Genomic DNA, 15,066 nt, shown 5'->3' with positions numbered 1-15,066 from the left:
GCTTATTTCTGGTTAGTTTAGCTTACTTTAGGATTTAGATTTATGGTAATATCCACAACAAGCCTCTCACTGCCCTTTCTCCCCTCCTTCAGGAATTTTCTCTTTCTCTGCCCATCTTTTCTCACAGGGCTGCTGTGAGGGTGAAATGGGAAGAAAGCTATGTGTGCTATCCTAATAGATCGGACTTCACAGTCAAGATTGCATGTAATTATAGCAGTTGTTTTTTATACCCTGCTTTTCACTACTCATAGGAGTTTCAAAGTGGCTTACAATCCCCTTCCTCTCCCTTGTGAGGTGGGGCTGAGAGAACAGCACTAGGACCCATTATGCACGGGGGTTTTAGCGCACATTCGGGGTGGAATGGCGGCGACTAAAATCACCGATAACGCACGGAGCCGGCTGCAACTGGCCGCAGCTTCGGTGCATGCCGCCGAAAAAGCCGCGTCAGTGAAACGCGGAAGAAAGCGCAGCTTCCGGGTGACCGGGGCGCAACCAGAAGCGGCGCCCGGATCGCCGCGTGCATAATCGGTTACTCTGGGTTTTGCCGCCGTCGCGCCCCGCCCCGTACATAACCGGTATGCGTCGCATCTTCCCCCTCTGCGTTTTCCATGTGACCCGAAATCGCCGTTTCGGCGGCTGTGCATAATGGGCCTAAGAGAATTGTGAATGCCCAAGTTCATCCAGCTGGCTGCATGTGGAGGAGTGGTTTATCAAACCCAGCTTGCCAGATTAGAAGCCGGCTCTGGTTTTAAAGCCCAATTGGAAACAAGCAGCTACATGTGTCTGGCTAAAAGAAAACCCTTGTGCTGAGTTCTCTTTTTCACAAACGAATATCTGCACTGAAGGAAGATGCCACAAGTAATGACTGTTGCAGTGATCCCCAATGTGGCCCCATAGGGGTCATGGTGTCTGCTGATGGGTTCCCTAGTGTCTAGTGCTCCATTGACAAAGCATCCCTTCCCTGAAGCAAAGAAATCAGTCCTGCCCTTCTTCTGCTTTGTTAGAGCAGGAGGTGCTTCAGGAAAGCCCAGGAAGGATCACCTTTACATCTTCAGGGAGCACCCATTCAAATTTAGCTGTCTCCATCATTAAAGGATGCTTGCAACCTCCCAACGTTTTGTGAATGACTTCAGCATTCCATGGCTGCCATTTTGTGATGGTGTTTCAAAATTTCAAACATACCAGCAAGCTCAACAAGACTAAGGATTCCTTGACTATTAGGAACAACGTGTTTAGAAACCAGCATAGGATTGCCTGTAATTTAACATGTAAAGTTGCTGGTATGTAAAATTGAACCAGATAGAGTCTGAATATCTGATTTTTCTTCAAGGTTGTGAATAATCTTATCCATGAGGCACACAGAGCTCACCTCTTTTTGTGAGTGTACTACATTGATAATACATCAACAAATGTGTTTTATATATCAGAGTGGAATGCCAATCACCGTGGATACAAACTTACTGCTCCATTAGTGCAGGCTCTATCAAGGAAGTAGAAACAACATAAGTAGAACCAGAATTATGCTAGGAAACATTACTATTTTGAGTATTGATTAAATACCACAGAGGTCTAATAGCCCAGACTAGCCCAATCTCATCAGAGTCTAGAAGCTAAGCAGGGCCAGCCACAGTTAATACTTGGGTGGGAGAACACCAAGCAATTTTAGGGTTGCTATGTGAAGGAAGACAATGGCAACTACTTCTGATCTCTTGCCTTGAGAACCCTGTAGCCTTGCAGTAAGGTTGACAGATCAGGGTTAGAAAATACCTGTGGATGGAGCATGAGGAGGGTGGGGTTTGGGAAGAGAAGGACTTCAATAGGGTATAATGTTTTAGAGTCCACTTTCCAAAGTGACCATTTTCTCCAGGTGAACTGATCTATGTTGCCGGAGATCAGTTATAATTCCAGAAGAAGGGCAGCTGTGTCCTGAGCCTTCATGAATCATGGTGATTTGATGGCACTTGTTGTTGTTGTTACTACTACCATACACTGAGTAGCCAAGAATAATGGGGAGGGGGGATTTACAATGCACTGTAAAATCTCATTGGGTATTCCATAAACTCTCAGAGGCTTTTGCCCTCATCGTTTCTTCCTCTAGCCAGTTTGGTGTAGTGGACTTCTAATCTAGCAACCCGGGTTTGATTCTGCAGTCCCCTACATGCAGCCAGCTGGGTAACCTTGGGCTCACCAGGACGCTGATAAAGTTATTCTGACCGAGCAGTAATATCAGGGCTCTCTCAGCCTCACAGGGTGTCTGTTGTGGGGAAAGGAAAGGGAAGGCGACTGTAAGCTGCTTTGAGACTCCTTATGGTAGAGAAAAGCGGCATATAAGAACCAAGTCTTCTTCTTCTCCTTCTTTCCTTCTCCCCCTCCTCCTCCTCCTGTGTAAAACATACATATTAGAAGTCTTTCTAGATGCTGCACTTTTTTGTACTTCATGACTTCTTCCATGTGTCTTGCACTTCAGAAACACGGAAGGTGAAAAGGGTGGCTGAAAAAGGATCTATACTCGTAAACATGGGGTGTTCATTCCTTAAAATACATTATTTATTTTATTTTATTTTTTGTATTTATATACCACCCTCTCCTGAGGTTCAGGACAGTTTACATAAAACATAGGAAACTGTACATGGAACTTAGTTCAAAAAGGCTTTCTGTAGTTCATCTCTTAATTTATTCCTCCTAGTGCAGTCCTCCACAAGGTGTCAGTGTTCACTCATTTCGTATTTCTGCAAAGTCACTTTAATAAATGACAGAACTGTATTACGAATCAATATTACCATGAAGAATAAGGATAAAGTTTACACACACAAACACATCACAGATCATCTTTAATCACAGCAATAAACATTGGACAGAAATTGAATAATTAGTAACTTCCATTTAAAAAATGAAGGTGAAGATGAAATGCTCTATCATTTCTTTGTTTTTTAATTTTCTGCTCAGTTCTTTGGCTCCTTAATTCCTCAGTGAACTGTTGAATATGGTACCCAAGTATCCTGCAACTGTTTCGGATGTTTGCAATGAGTGACATTCAGAAAATTACCCTCTCCGCACAGCGAGCTGCACTATATTTAGAAATCTAAATAAATAAATATATGACAGATGCAGACACTTGCTCTCTGCAGTGCTTACGTGCTTCATTTTTCTAAAAGCTGGAGCACCAGCTTTCATGAGGAATAACACAGATTCATTTTTTTTTTGCTGACTTCTCCTGTATTTTTATTTAGACCACCTCATAGCTTGGTTGGGGAGGAGAAAAATAGTATAGAGTTCTTTTACAAGTCAATCCTAAAAGGCAGAGTTAGTTTGGAAGTGGGACTTATTCCACATCTTCTTTCTGCCATTTTCTTCCCTATTCCCGTGACTGCAGTTGTCTTTCTTTCATTTCCTATGCAAGAAAAATAATTTAAAAAATCCTTATAGGGCTGTTGCATAATCTTTGGAATTTAGGGATGCCAGTTCCAGGTGGGACCTGGGGATCCCCTGGAATTAGCTCATCTCCGGACTAAAAAGATCAATTTCTCTGGAGAAAATTTGGAAGATGGACTCCATAGCATTAGACTGAGATCCCTCTTTGCCCAAATCCCGCCCACTCCTGGCTCTGCCCTCAAAATCTCCAGGTATTTCCCAACCCAGAGCCGGTAACCCTTCTGGAACTAGGCCAAATATCAGATCTCCTGACCATAAATAAATAAATCTTTATTTTTATAACCCGCCCTTCCTGACCATGCTATAGCCATTTCTCAAAAGTAACACCTGCGCAAATAAACATGCTTGTTATTGTTGTTATTTGCAAAGTCGTGTCCGACCCATCGCGACCCCATGGACAATGATCCTCCAGGCCTTCCTGTCCTCTACCATTCCCTGGAGTCCATTTAAGTTTGCACCGACTGCTTCAGTGACTCCATCCAGCCACCTCATTCTCTGTCGTCCCCTTCTTCTTTTGCCCTCGATCGCTCCCAGCATTAGGCTCTTCTCCAGGGAGCCCTTCCTTCTCATGAGGTGGCCAAAGTATTTGAGTTTCATCTTCAGGATCTGGCCTTCTAAAGAGCAGTCAGGGCTGATCTCCTCTAGGACTGACCGGTTTGTTCGCCTTGCAGTCCAAGGGACTCGCAAGAGTCTTCTCCAGCACCAGAGTTCAAAAGCCTCAATTCTTTGACGCTCTGCCTTCCTTATGGTCCAACTTTCGCACCATACATTGCAACTGGGAAGACCATAGCCCTGACTAAACGCACTTTTGTTGGCAGGGTGATGTCTCTGCTTTTTAGGATGCTGTCTAGATTTGCCATAGCTTTCCTCCCCAGGAGCAAGCGTCTTTTAATTTCTTTGCTGCAGTCCCCATCTGCAGTGATCTTGGAGCCCAGGAAAATAAAATCTGTCACTATCTCCATTTCTTCCCCTTCTATTTGCCAGGAATTGAGAGGGCCGGATGCCATGATCTTTGTTTTCTTGATTTCTTGATGTTTTCTTAATAAACATGCTAATGTGTCATATATTCAAACCTGTGTACTGTTTTGTAAATCTGCTTCAGCAACTGAGGGTTTTAACTGTCTTTTTTCTTTCAGAAATAAATGACCTACAGAGCAATCATCTAACAATCCACGGACCATGATTTCAGCCTTTATTGTCACACAGTTGCATTTTAAAATCTAAAACAGACTGTCCCTGGAGTGTTTCTGAACCCTTCTCCTGTTGTCAGCATGTTTGTATGAAAGACAGAACTGTGACTTTGAAACACACACTTGTATGAGGTTGGTTGGCATCTACGGTATGCATGAATATGGATTTACAATCACATTTTAACCTTTCTGTGGGTTTATGCTCCCAAGTGTGCATGCATGTAACTTGTGAAAGCATAAATATGACCACCTTCCACATATCACATTTTACATGGAATAGTGCACACTTCAGAATGAGGATCATCTAAGGCAGTGGTCCCTAATCCCCGGTCCGGAGACCGGTACCGGTCCATGGATCAGTTGGTACCAGGTTGCGGCTCCTCCTCCCTGGCTGCTGCCTCGGGGGCTGTCCTGCCACTCTGCTGCCAGATAACTTTTGGTGCTCTCCAGCAGTCGCCATGGCTGGGGCTCCCCCTCAGCGTGGCACTGAGCGGCTGCTGCTGGCAGCGCCCCCCCCCCAGGGGCGCAGCAGGAAGTCAGGGGCGCCGGCGGGAAAGCAAATGGAGTAGGGGCTCAGGCGGCGGCGGTGACGTCCCTCGGCAAAAGATTACCCCCCCCCGGGCCTCAGTAAGCGTTGACTGGTCCCCGGTGATAAAAAGGTTGGGGACCACTGATCTAAGGGAACATGAGGGGGGAAGTCTTGTCAAGTTCACTGTCCTTTTCTCACTTCCTTTCAGTAAAACTGAAAATGTCATGAGAGATTTCTACCTGTCGGTCCCTTTTGAATACCACAATCACTACTGCCGCAACTCTAAGCAGGGAAACGTTTAAATTCACACCAGTACTTATATGTACAGTATTCATTTAACTCTTTTTTTGCAAAAAAATTTAAACATCATTAATGAAACTAATTAAAAAATTCCCAGTCCTTTTCAGTATCTCTGGAGACGAGGGAAATAAGACAGTGAAAGAAATGGAGCAGGATGTGCTATAAAAATCCCTTTTGGGTTGTACAGCAGTTGAAGACAGTTTTATTTAAAACAGTATTTGATTGTTTGGGGTTTTTTAAAATTATTAACAGTCATGTGATGTGATTTTAGATTGTGGTTTATGTATATTTTTTATAGTTGTTGTTTTAACTACATGTTAAGCCACCTTGAATTTCACAAGACAGAAAGGTGTCTAATATATAAACCAATAAATAAAATGGATTGACACAGGATGGAGTGAATTTTCTCCTGTACTACCTAGAAGAGATGTTGACATTTGAATCTGAAGGAGGAAAAATTGTGAATTGTAGAATAGATCATCTTGTGAATGCTAGAAATAGAGTTCTTCCCCGGGTTAAAATTGATCGAGTAAGTGCCAGAAATAGATCAATTAGAAACTGGGGAAGAACTCCAAGTAATAAAATGTCTTCATGCACTTGTGTAACGCCTGTCTAAGCCTTTAGTTTGTTGTAAATGTTGCTCACAAACTTTATGATTTTGACTCACTGCTACTGCACCATAAACATCCCTTCAACAGTACCGGATTACCCTGAACACTGTAAGTAGAAAGCTTTTCAGTTCTGCAACTCTTAAACTAGATTTTAAAGAGGTAACCTTTGTTCAGTCTTTCTATACCATTTCCCCTCACTTCCTTGTCCCCAGAGTAGCCTGGTACAATTCCACTCCTATCATCTAGGCAAATCTGGGTTGCACTGATCCACACAACACATAGGATGCGCTAAAGTGGCTCTGCAGAAGCTTTAGCCTGCTTTATTACTTAAAATTAGAGCCTCTTGTGGCGCAGAGTGGTAAGGCAGCTGTCTGAAAGCTTTGCCCATGAGGCTGGGGGTTCAATCCCAGCAGCCGGCTCAAGGTTGACTCAGCCATCCATCCTTCCGAGGTCGGTAAAATGAGTACCCAGCTTGCTGGGGGGTAAACGGTAATGACTGGGGAAGGCACTGGCAAACCACCCCGTATTGAGTCTGCCATGAAAACGCTAGAGGGCGTCACCCCAAGGGTCAGACATGACTCGGTGCTTGCACAGGGGATACCTTTACCTTTTACCTTTTTATTACTTAAAAGGTTGGCCACATTTCCTCTCCCCCCAAAAATAGTAGGGAATCCAAAGGAAAATGTATTTCAATATGTATATAAGAAGAATAAAACCATAATCCATATCACACAGCAGTAAAATCTCCAAAAAGCCTTCCAGAATTATAGAGACTTACATCTTATTCTAAAAACAGAGGGGGAAGGGGCAGTTCTAACCCCTTGTTAAAGATGATTCCAAAGAGTCATAGTGAATGAATAGTAACACACACACACACGTGGAATACCCCGACTAGGAAACTACCTCAATATAGAAGGACTAGAGGGAAAGGAGTTGGGCCCACAGGTTCATTAATGGAGTGATGATTCTTCAGGCTTGCCAGTTCCTGGCCATGAAGGACTTGCAACCCACCACCATTCAATCCACCTTTGGCATCTTTCATAAGAAGAAAAGAACTCTGTCCAGTGAAAGGTAATCAGGGCAGAAAAGCAAGGGAAGGGGAATGCTGCTTCCCTTCTCTCCTGTTTCCTTGCTCCAAATCAGCACCAAATCAGCTTGCACTGCTGCATTTGAAATCATGTTGGGGAAAAGTCATTGGGGGTGGGGGGTGGGGGTGTTGGAGCAAGGAAGGGTTAATTGTTCCTGCTGTTTCTCTGCTTCTTCAAACAACCCCAACAGAAGCAGCTTTTCCTTATCTAAACAGGTTATTGAGCAAATGCACGTAATGGTATTTGGGGCTGGAGCAGAACATGAGCTGGAATGGTCCTACTGCTGCTTCTGACCACACGTGGCTTTATTTACCATACATACTGATTAAATCCATTTGACCACAGTAGGATGGACTAGGTTGTAAGCAGAAAAATATGGAAACAAGGCAGCCTGGGAGATATTGAGCAACCTTTAGATGAGACAAGAAACTCAAAAAGACTCAATGACAGCAACAGAGTAGGTAAGCCAAGGAATGATGAGCACAGCACAAAAGCTGAGGGCTTTGTGAGATGTCAAAATGTTAGCAGAAGCTGAACTGAGGTCAGAGAATCTGATGAATGGTAAAGATGCAACAAGGGAACAATGCTGGGGAGACTGACTTGCTGTGGTTGAGGAAGGAAAGGTGATTGTAAGGTGTTTTGAGACTCATTAGGGTAGACAAAAGAAGGGTATAAAAATCAACTCTTCTTCTAGCTGATCCTAACAGTACAAGAAATCTTAGACACTGTAACCAAGATATTATCATGGTTATGGTTCACTTGATTGCTTGAATGGAGGCAACTCCATTATAATTAATTAGGTCCTGTCAACCAGGATCTAAAACCAAGATCTGAAATTGGTTTAGTTAGTCTTAACTATAGTTGTGTAAGGATGATCTGGATAGCCCAGGCTAGCCAAATCTCATCAGTGTTTGGAAGCTAATCAGGTGAATGGGGAAAAGGTGAGGAAGCCAACATTTGTCAAGGTAAACCAGAGTATGAGTGATCGTAAGCTGAATCCTGGTTTCACAAACTAACCATAGTTCAAGAAAACCATAATTTCACATGATGGCTGAACTGAGCCAACTTGAACACAGGAAGCTGCCTGAGTCTAGCAGAGTCCAATATGACTGACAGTGCCTCCTTAAGATGCCAGGTCAAGGACATTCACATTCCCTCCTACCTAATCCATTTAAGTGGTTATGCCAAAGACTGAACCTGAAATCTTCTGCACACATCAAAGTACCTTACATGCAGTCTCTCAGTAATTCATTTATTTATTTAGGAATTGTATATGCTGCCTCTCCAGAGTCCCACTTAATAATTTGTAACACTGGTTTGTAATATGCACCACAGCAGTGTAAGACTTTATTTATTTAACTTCTGTCCCCCCAAAGAGATCTATGATAATCAAACTCTAACTTGCTCGTGGTTCCTGACCCCAAAGAAATGCTCTTGGCCTGGTGAAATGAGCTGCCAGCAGAGAGTAGGGGCCTTTTGAAGCTGCTACGGCTCCAAAGGGCCTGCATAAGGGCACCTTTCCACTAGGCATATGGTTGAGGCCAATACAGTGTACATAGAAACAATTATATGCATTTCTTTCCCCACTTGACTACCTCCCCTGCATCACCACTACCATCATCTAGCCTTGAGAGTTTGACTTAGTGAGAAAAAGCAGAGCAATTTTTAACAGAATTCAGTTTTTATATATTTATGATTTCATTGTTTTAATTTATATAAATCTGGACCCTTTGACTGTTCTTAGCCACCCAGAGGAGCAACCTATAAGTCAAATAAATATTTATATCCAGCTATGTCCTTAGGCAATTTACAGCAGGAAATACATAAAACCACACTATTGAGATCTAACAAGATCGCAGCAGTTTACAACTGTTTCATGAAAAGAGCCCTGGTCTCTCATCTTCCCCTTCTCCAATATATTTGGTCATAAATGGAGTCAAGAGATGAAGAGCCAGGGGAAAGTTAGTTAGGCCAGTTGAGCATTACGCCCTGCTGAAGTCTCTCCAATCCCCAAACCCCACCATCCCCATGTTTCACCCCCAAAATCTCCAGCTATTTCCCAACCCAGACCTAGCAACCCCTATTCATGAAGAAAGACCCTTAGCCACTACATATGCTGTCTTAGATGATACAGTAGGATTCACATATCCTTTGTCCAGAGTCGTCTGCCTGGCTTTCAAAACATCAGGCTGATCTTGACTCTACACCCAACATTCTTTTCCACCCTCAGACAATAAGCTGAAAGGGTCACACACATAATAGCTGCTGTTAACCCTGCCAGTGGGGTTACAATAACCATTTCACAGATTTACTCAAGAACTGGCGTTAATTATTATCTCTCTGCCAGCAGGATCCATAAACATAAAAGCCTCAAAACTGAATTAGCTTCCCATTGTGTTACATAACTACACAAGCCCTCTGCAAAGGCCAGGAGCATCATAGTTAACATATTAATGATAGTGTGGGAGGGGAGATGAATGGAAATTTTTGGTGCTTAGTTCAGACAAGCTGGGTCTGTGTAAGTTTCATGTAGGCGCGACTACTAGACCAGAAATGAAAAATGAGGCTCTGGATTCAGCACAGCACCACTAAACCATAACACACGGAAGATGAGCATGGGAATTCTAACAAAGCACCAAGCCCCTATAACACTGCCCATGCAGTTCTGCTTCAAGACAATGTGGAAGATTTTAGCCCACTCCTACCACTCTGCTAAGCAAAGCTGGAAGCCTTCATCCAGCTGTAGAAGCCTTCCTCCAGTTTAAGGGGCTTTTTCTCCAATGGAAGAGCCACTTGAATGTTCATGAAGCCCCCTTAGGCTGAAGGAAAGTTCCTTAGAGGAAGGTTGCATCCACATCACTGTCTGCCATTGATTTGAGATTTCCCACTTTCCCATGAAGGAGTTTCAGGAGTGTACAGGATGACATACGGTTAATTTCTGTAATATCTCTTTGTTAACAAATATAGATCTTAAGCATGGCTAACACCAAGGCCCACAGAGGTAGGCTTTAAAGAAGTATCAATTTCACCCAGAGAAACCTGCAGTCACTTGCAGCCAATGTCAAAAGTCTCCTGAGCATATTCTTTAATTAAACTGGATATAGTTAGTAGATGAACCCACAAGAGGTTCAGCCTTACTGGACTTAATACTGACCAACAGGCAAGAGTTGGTGGATGAGGTGAAGGAGGTGGGGACCCTAGGGGGAAGTGACCATGTCCTCATAGAATTCCTTTTGAGATGGGGAGCCGAGGAAGCTTGTAGCCAGACGCGGATGTTGGATTTTCGTAGGGCAAACTTTAATAAACTCAGAGACGTGATGAGTGTCATACCATGGACGAGAATGCTGGAAGGGAAGGGAGTATGTGAAGGGTGGGCGCTACTCAAACAAGAGCTATTGCATGCTCAATCAATGACTATCCCAGAAAGACGAAAACACTGCAGGAGCTCTAAGAAGCCTATTTGGATGAACAGAGAACTTCAAGAGGAACTAAGAAAGAAAAGGAAAATGTTCAAGAAATGGAGGGAAGGACAGAGCTCTAAAGAAGAGTACCTACAGGTTACTAGGCACTGTAGGTCAATCATCAGAAAGGCCAAAGCTGAGAGTGAGCTAAGATTGGCCAGGGAAGCCCATTGTAACAAGAAAAGATTTTTCAGTTATGTGAGGAGCAAACGTAAAGTAAAGGAGGCAACAGGCCCACTGTTGGGTGCGGATGGACAAACTCTAACGAAAGATGCAGAGAAAGCAGAAAGGCTTAGTGCCTATTTTACATCTGTTTTTTCCCACAGGTCAAAGTGTTTAGGCACATCTAGAGATGGCCATAGCCAAAGGATAGTGTTTGGGTGGCAGGTTAACATGGATAGAGAGGTTGTCGAGAGGCATTTAGCTGCACTGGATGAGTTCAAATCCCCTGGTCCGGATGAAATGCACCCAAGAGTACTCAAAGAACTTTCCGGAGAACTTGCACAGCCCTTGTCCATCATCTTCGGAACCTCTTTAAGGACTGGAGATGTCCCGGAGGACTGGAAAAGAGCAAACGTTATTCCGATCTTCAAAAGAGGGAGGAAGGATGACCCAGGAAACTACAGACCAGTGAGTCTGACCACTGTTGTGGGGAAGATAATGGAGCAGATATTAAAGGGAGCGATCTGCAAACATCTGGAGGACAATTTGGTGATCCAAGGAAGTCAGCATGGATTTGTCTCCAACAGGTCCTGCCAGACCAACCTAGTTTCCTTTTTTGACCAAGTAACAGGTTTGCTGGATCGGGGAAATTCGGTTGATGTCATTTACTTGGATTTTAGTAAAGCTTTTGACAAGGTTCTCCATGATGTTCTGATGGATAAGTTGAAGGACTGCAATCTGGATTTTCAGATAGTTAGGTGGATAGGGAATTGGTTAGAGAACCGCACTCAAAGAGTTGTTGTCAATGGTGTTTCATCAGACTGGAGAGAGGTGAGTAGCGGGGTACCTCAGGGCTCGGTGCTCGGCCCGGTACTTTTTAACATATTTATTAATGATCTAGATGAGGGGGTGGAGGGACTATTCATCAAGTTTGCAGATGACACCAAATTGGGAGGACTGGCAAATACTCCGGAAGATAGAGACAGAGTTCAACGAGATCTAAACACAATGGAAAAATGGGCAAATGAGAACAAGATGCAATTTAATAAAGATAAGTGTAAAGTTCTGTATCTGGGTCAGAAAAATAAAAAGCATACCTACTGGATGGGGGATACGCTTCTAGGTAGCACTGTGTGTGAACGAGATCTTGGGGTACTTGTGGACTGTAAACTAAACATGAGCAGGCAGTGTGATGCAGCGGTGAAAAAGCCAAATGCCATTTTGGGCTGTATCAACAGAGGCATCACATCAAAATCACAAGATGTCATAGTCCCATTGTATACGGCACTGGTCGGACCACACCTGGAGTACTGTGTGCAGTTCTGGAGGCCTCACTTCAAGAAGGACGTAGATAAAATTGAAAGGGTACAGAGGAGAGCGATGAAGATGATCTGGGGCCAAGGGACCAAGCCCTATGAAGATAGGTTGAGGGACTTCGGAATGTTCAGCCTGGAGAAAAGGAGGTTGAGAGGGGACATGATAGCCCTCTTTAAATATTTGAAAGGTTGTCACTTGGAGGAGGGCAGGATGCTGTTTCTGCTGGCTGCAGAGGAGAGGACACGCAGTAATGGGTTTAAACTTCAAGTACAACAATATAGGCTAGATATCAGGAAAAAGTTTTTCACAGTCAGAGTAGTTCAGCAGTGGAATAGGCTGCCTAGGGAGGTGGTGAGCTCCCCCTCACTGGAAGTCTTCAAGCAAAGGTTGGATACACACTTTTCTTGGATGCTTTAGGATGCTTAGGGCTAATCCTGCGTTGAGCAGGGGGTTGGACTAGATGGCCTGTATGGCCCCTTCCAACTCTATGATTCTATGATTCTAGTATGAATGTCTGATCATGGGCCTTTCCACTAACCTGTCTAGCCAGGATTTGAACTGATGAATTGAAGTGGGATCATTGACTAAGCTTAACTGATGTATGGAGCAGAGAATCCAACCGGGCTCTCCAGATTAGAAGCTGCCATGGTTAATCACTATGACAAGCTGACTCTATGATCTATGTTATATCTGGTTTGAACCAAGAGGCAAAAATGCTGGTTTCTGTTCCCACTCATGAATGTCTGATCACTAGGAGCCATCAACAATTATTGATGACATTCTTCTAAGCATTCATGTTTATTCAAGAAGCATCTTTTGTCAGAATCTATTTGGTCATTTACCCAAAATGTATTAAACTGGCACCAATTGTAAGTTTTGGGGTGTCATGGATAGGATGGAGCATCAGTTGCTGCACTCCTCACCATCTAGGCTTCCTGATTATCAAAGGATGATAATGTTTCCTGCATCATCATGTCACTGTCACGACATGTGTAGATGGAGCATACCACTGGGCCCACGAGAAGAAGTGAGAGGGGAATACTGGATCAGTCCACCATCTAGGAGCTTATTTCTAATAGTAAGTAGTCTCATACTTCTGAAAAATTTCAAGCAGACTATGAAGGCATTCCCTGTTGAAATATTATTTTATACCAATTGCTGTCAGTTTACCATACCATTTTATTAATTTTATTGATGATTGATGATGATACTATTGGATTCAGACAATGTTTTCCAATGGCAGGATAGAACTTTCCTGGCCCTCCCCTTCCCACTGCAACCCACTAATCTCCTTGAAATTCTGCTCCAGGGGAAAAGAAGACCCTAACACAGAAGTATCTCAAGGTGAACAGAGAATTTTGTCTCCTGGTTTTCCCCCTCCCCCCCCATCCAGCAGCCCTGCAATTGGCTCTCTGTCCATAGAGGTTCTGTGGTGGTTATAGCCCATTCCAATATGTTCAGATTCTGCTGTTAGCTTTTACCCACTAAACAGAATCCTAAGTAGCATTCCTTTATTATGCAAGATAAGCACTAAAGTACAGACTATAAAAACATTTATGCACTCTCTACTCCTAGGGTTACTAGGTCCTCTCTGGTCACCAAAGGGGCATGGGGGGTGTAAGATCCAGGTAGGGAAAGTCCTGAACATTTGGAGATGGAAGGACAGGGACCTCAGTGGGATACAATGCCATAGAATTCACCCTTCAAAGCATCTTTTTTTAAAAAAAGAGGATTTGACCTCTTTCTGGGGACCGGCCAGATCCCACCTCAGGGGTGGTGGCATCCTTATCTATGCCAAGGGCTGCCAAGAGGAAGTCTTATCTTACATAATTTTGAGGAGAGATGAAATTATGCTGAGTTCACAACAGTGTATTTTCGTCCCAATCCTGAGCATGTTGTTTCTAAATGTATTGTTTTATTGTATTTGTGCAGTGTCCTTACAGGTATATCCAAAACAATGTTTCTGTGATACTCCTCCACTTTCATAGAGTACCTACCAGCCTCTTAAACCTTTCTCTCTCACATTCGGGGTTATCAGTAGGTCAAGACATCACAAGTTACCCTTCTTGTCTCTTTTAAAATATACAGAGAGCCATTTCACGTTCAACCCAAGGAATATCTTACTACTGTCGTGAAATATGCACACATTTTCAGGTGTCCAAAAAGATCTGGACAAAGAATCGGCATGACACATCTCAGAAAATGATCCATGCCTCCAATGATCCAAGTCTCTCAATTGAATAGACTCTTTTCATTATATATGTCTGCCATTTTAGTTTTCAAGTGTAACTGTCTTTATTCCATATCAGTAAATGAAGCAGTCTTGTAATTTCTATAGGTGCTTGTTAGTCCTGGACCCTCCCCGCCATTCAAAATGATGATAAGGGGAAATGGAGATGGGGGAATCTAGGGTTATGTTTTATTTATATAGGCATTTATATCTTCACCCAAAGGTCCCAGAGTGGCTCACAAACAGTACAAAATAAAATAATCTAAAATACACTAAAAACATTTAAAGCATAACCCCCTTCCTCACATCCTGGCAGGGCAGCACACAGGTGAAACTCGATATCAAAGGCCTGGGTGAAGGGGTGTGTTTTCACTAAAACCATACAATAAAGGTGCCTGGCAAATCTCCAGAGGCAGGCTGTTTCACAGAAAAGGCCCTCCTGCATGTCACTGCCCCTTCCACTTTTGAGAAAGGTAGAATTACAAGAAGACTTCCTCCTTGAGATCTCAGTGCTTGGGCAGGTCCATATGGGAGAAGGTGCCCACTTAAACCATAGAGTTTTCGGTGAATCCTGGAACATCATGCTGACATGATGATATTACTTCTGCAAGGTTGCTCCTGGAAATCTCCTGCCTGATTGATCTCCAAGTGACTAAGACCAGTTCTTATAGAGAAACTAGAAGTAAAGTAAAGTAAATTCAGGTTGGCAGCCCTACTAATAATCCTTGTTGTTAGTTGCAAAGTCA

Source organism: Paroedura picta, chromosome 5 (genome assembly GCF_049243985.1).
Source record: "Paroedura picta isolate Pp20150507F chromosome 5, Ppicta_v3.0, whole genome shotgun sequence".
NCBI classification, from domain to species: Eukaryota; Metazoa; Chordata; class Lepidosauria; order Squamata; family Gekkonidae; genus Paroedura; species Paroedura picta.
Note: the sequence above shows the minus strand (reverse complement) of the source record.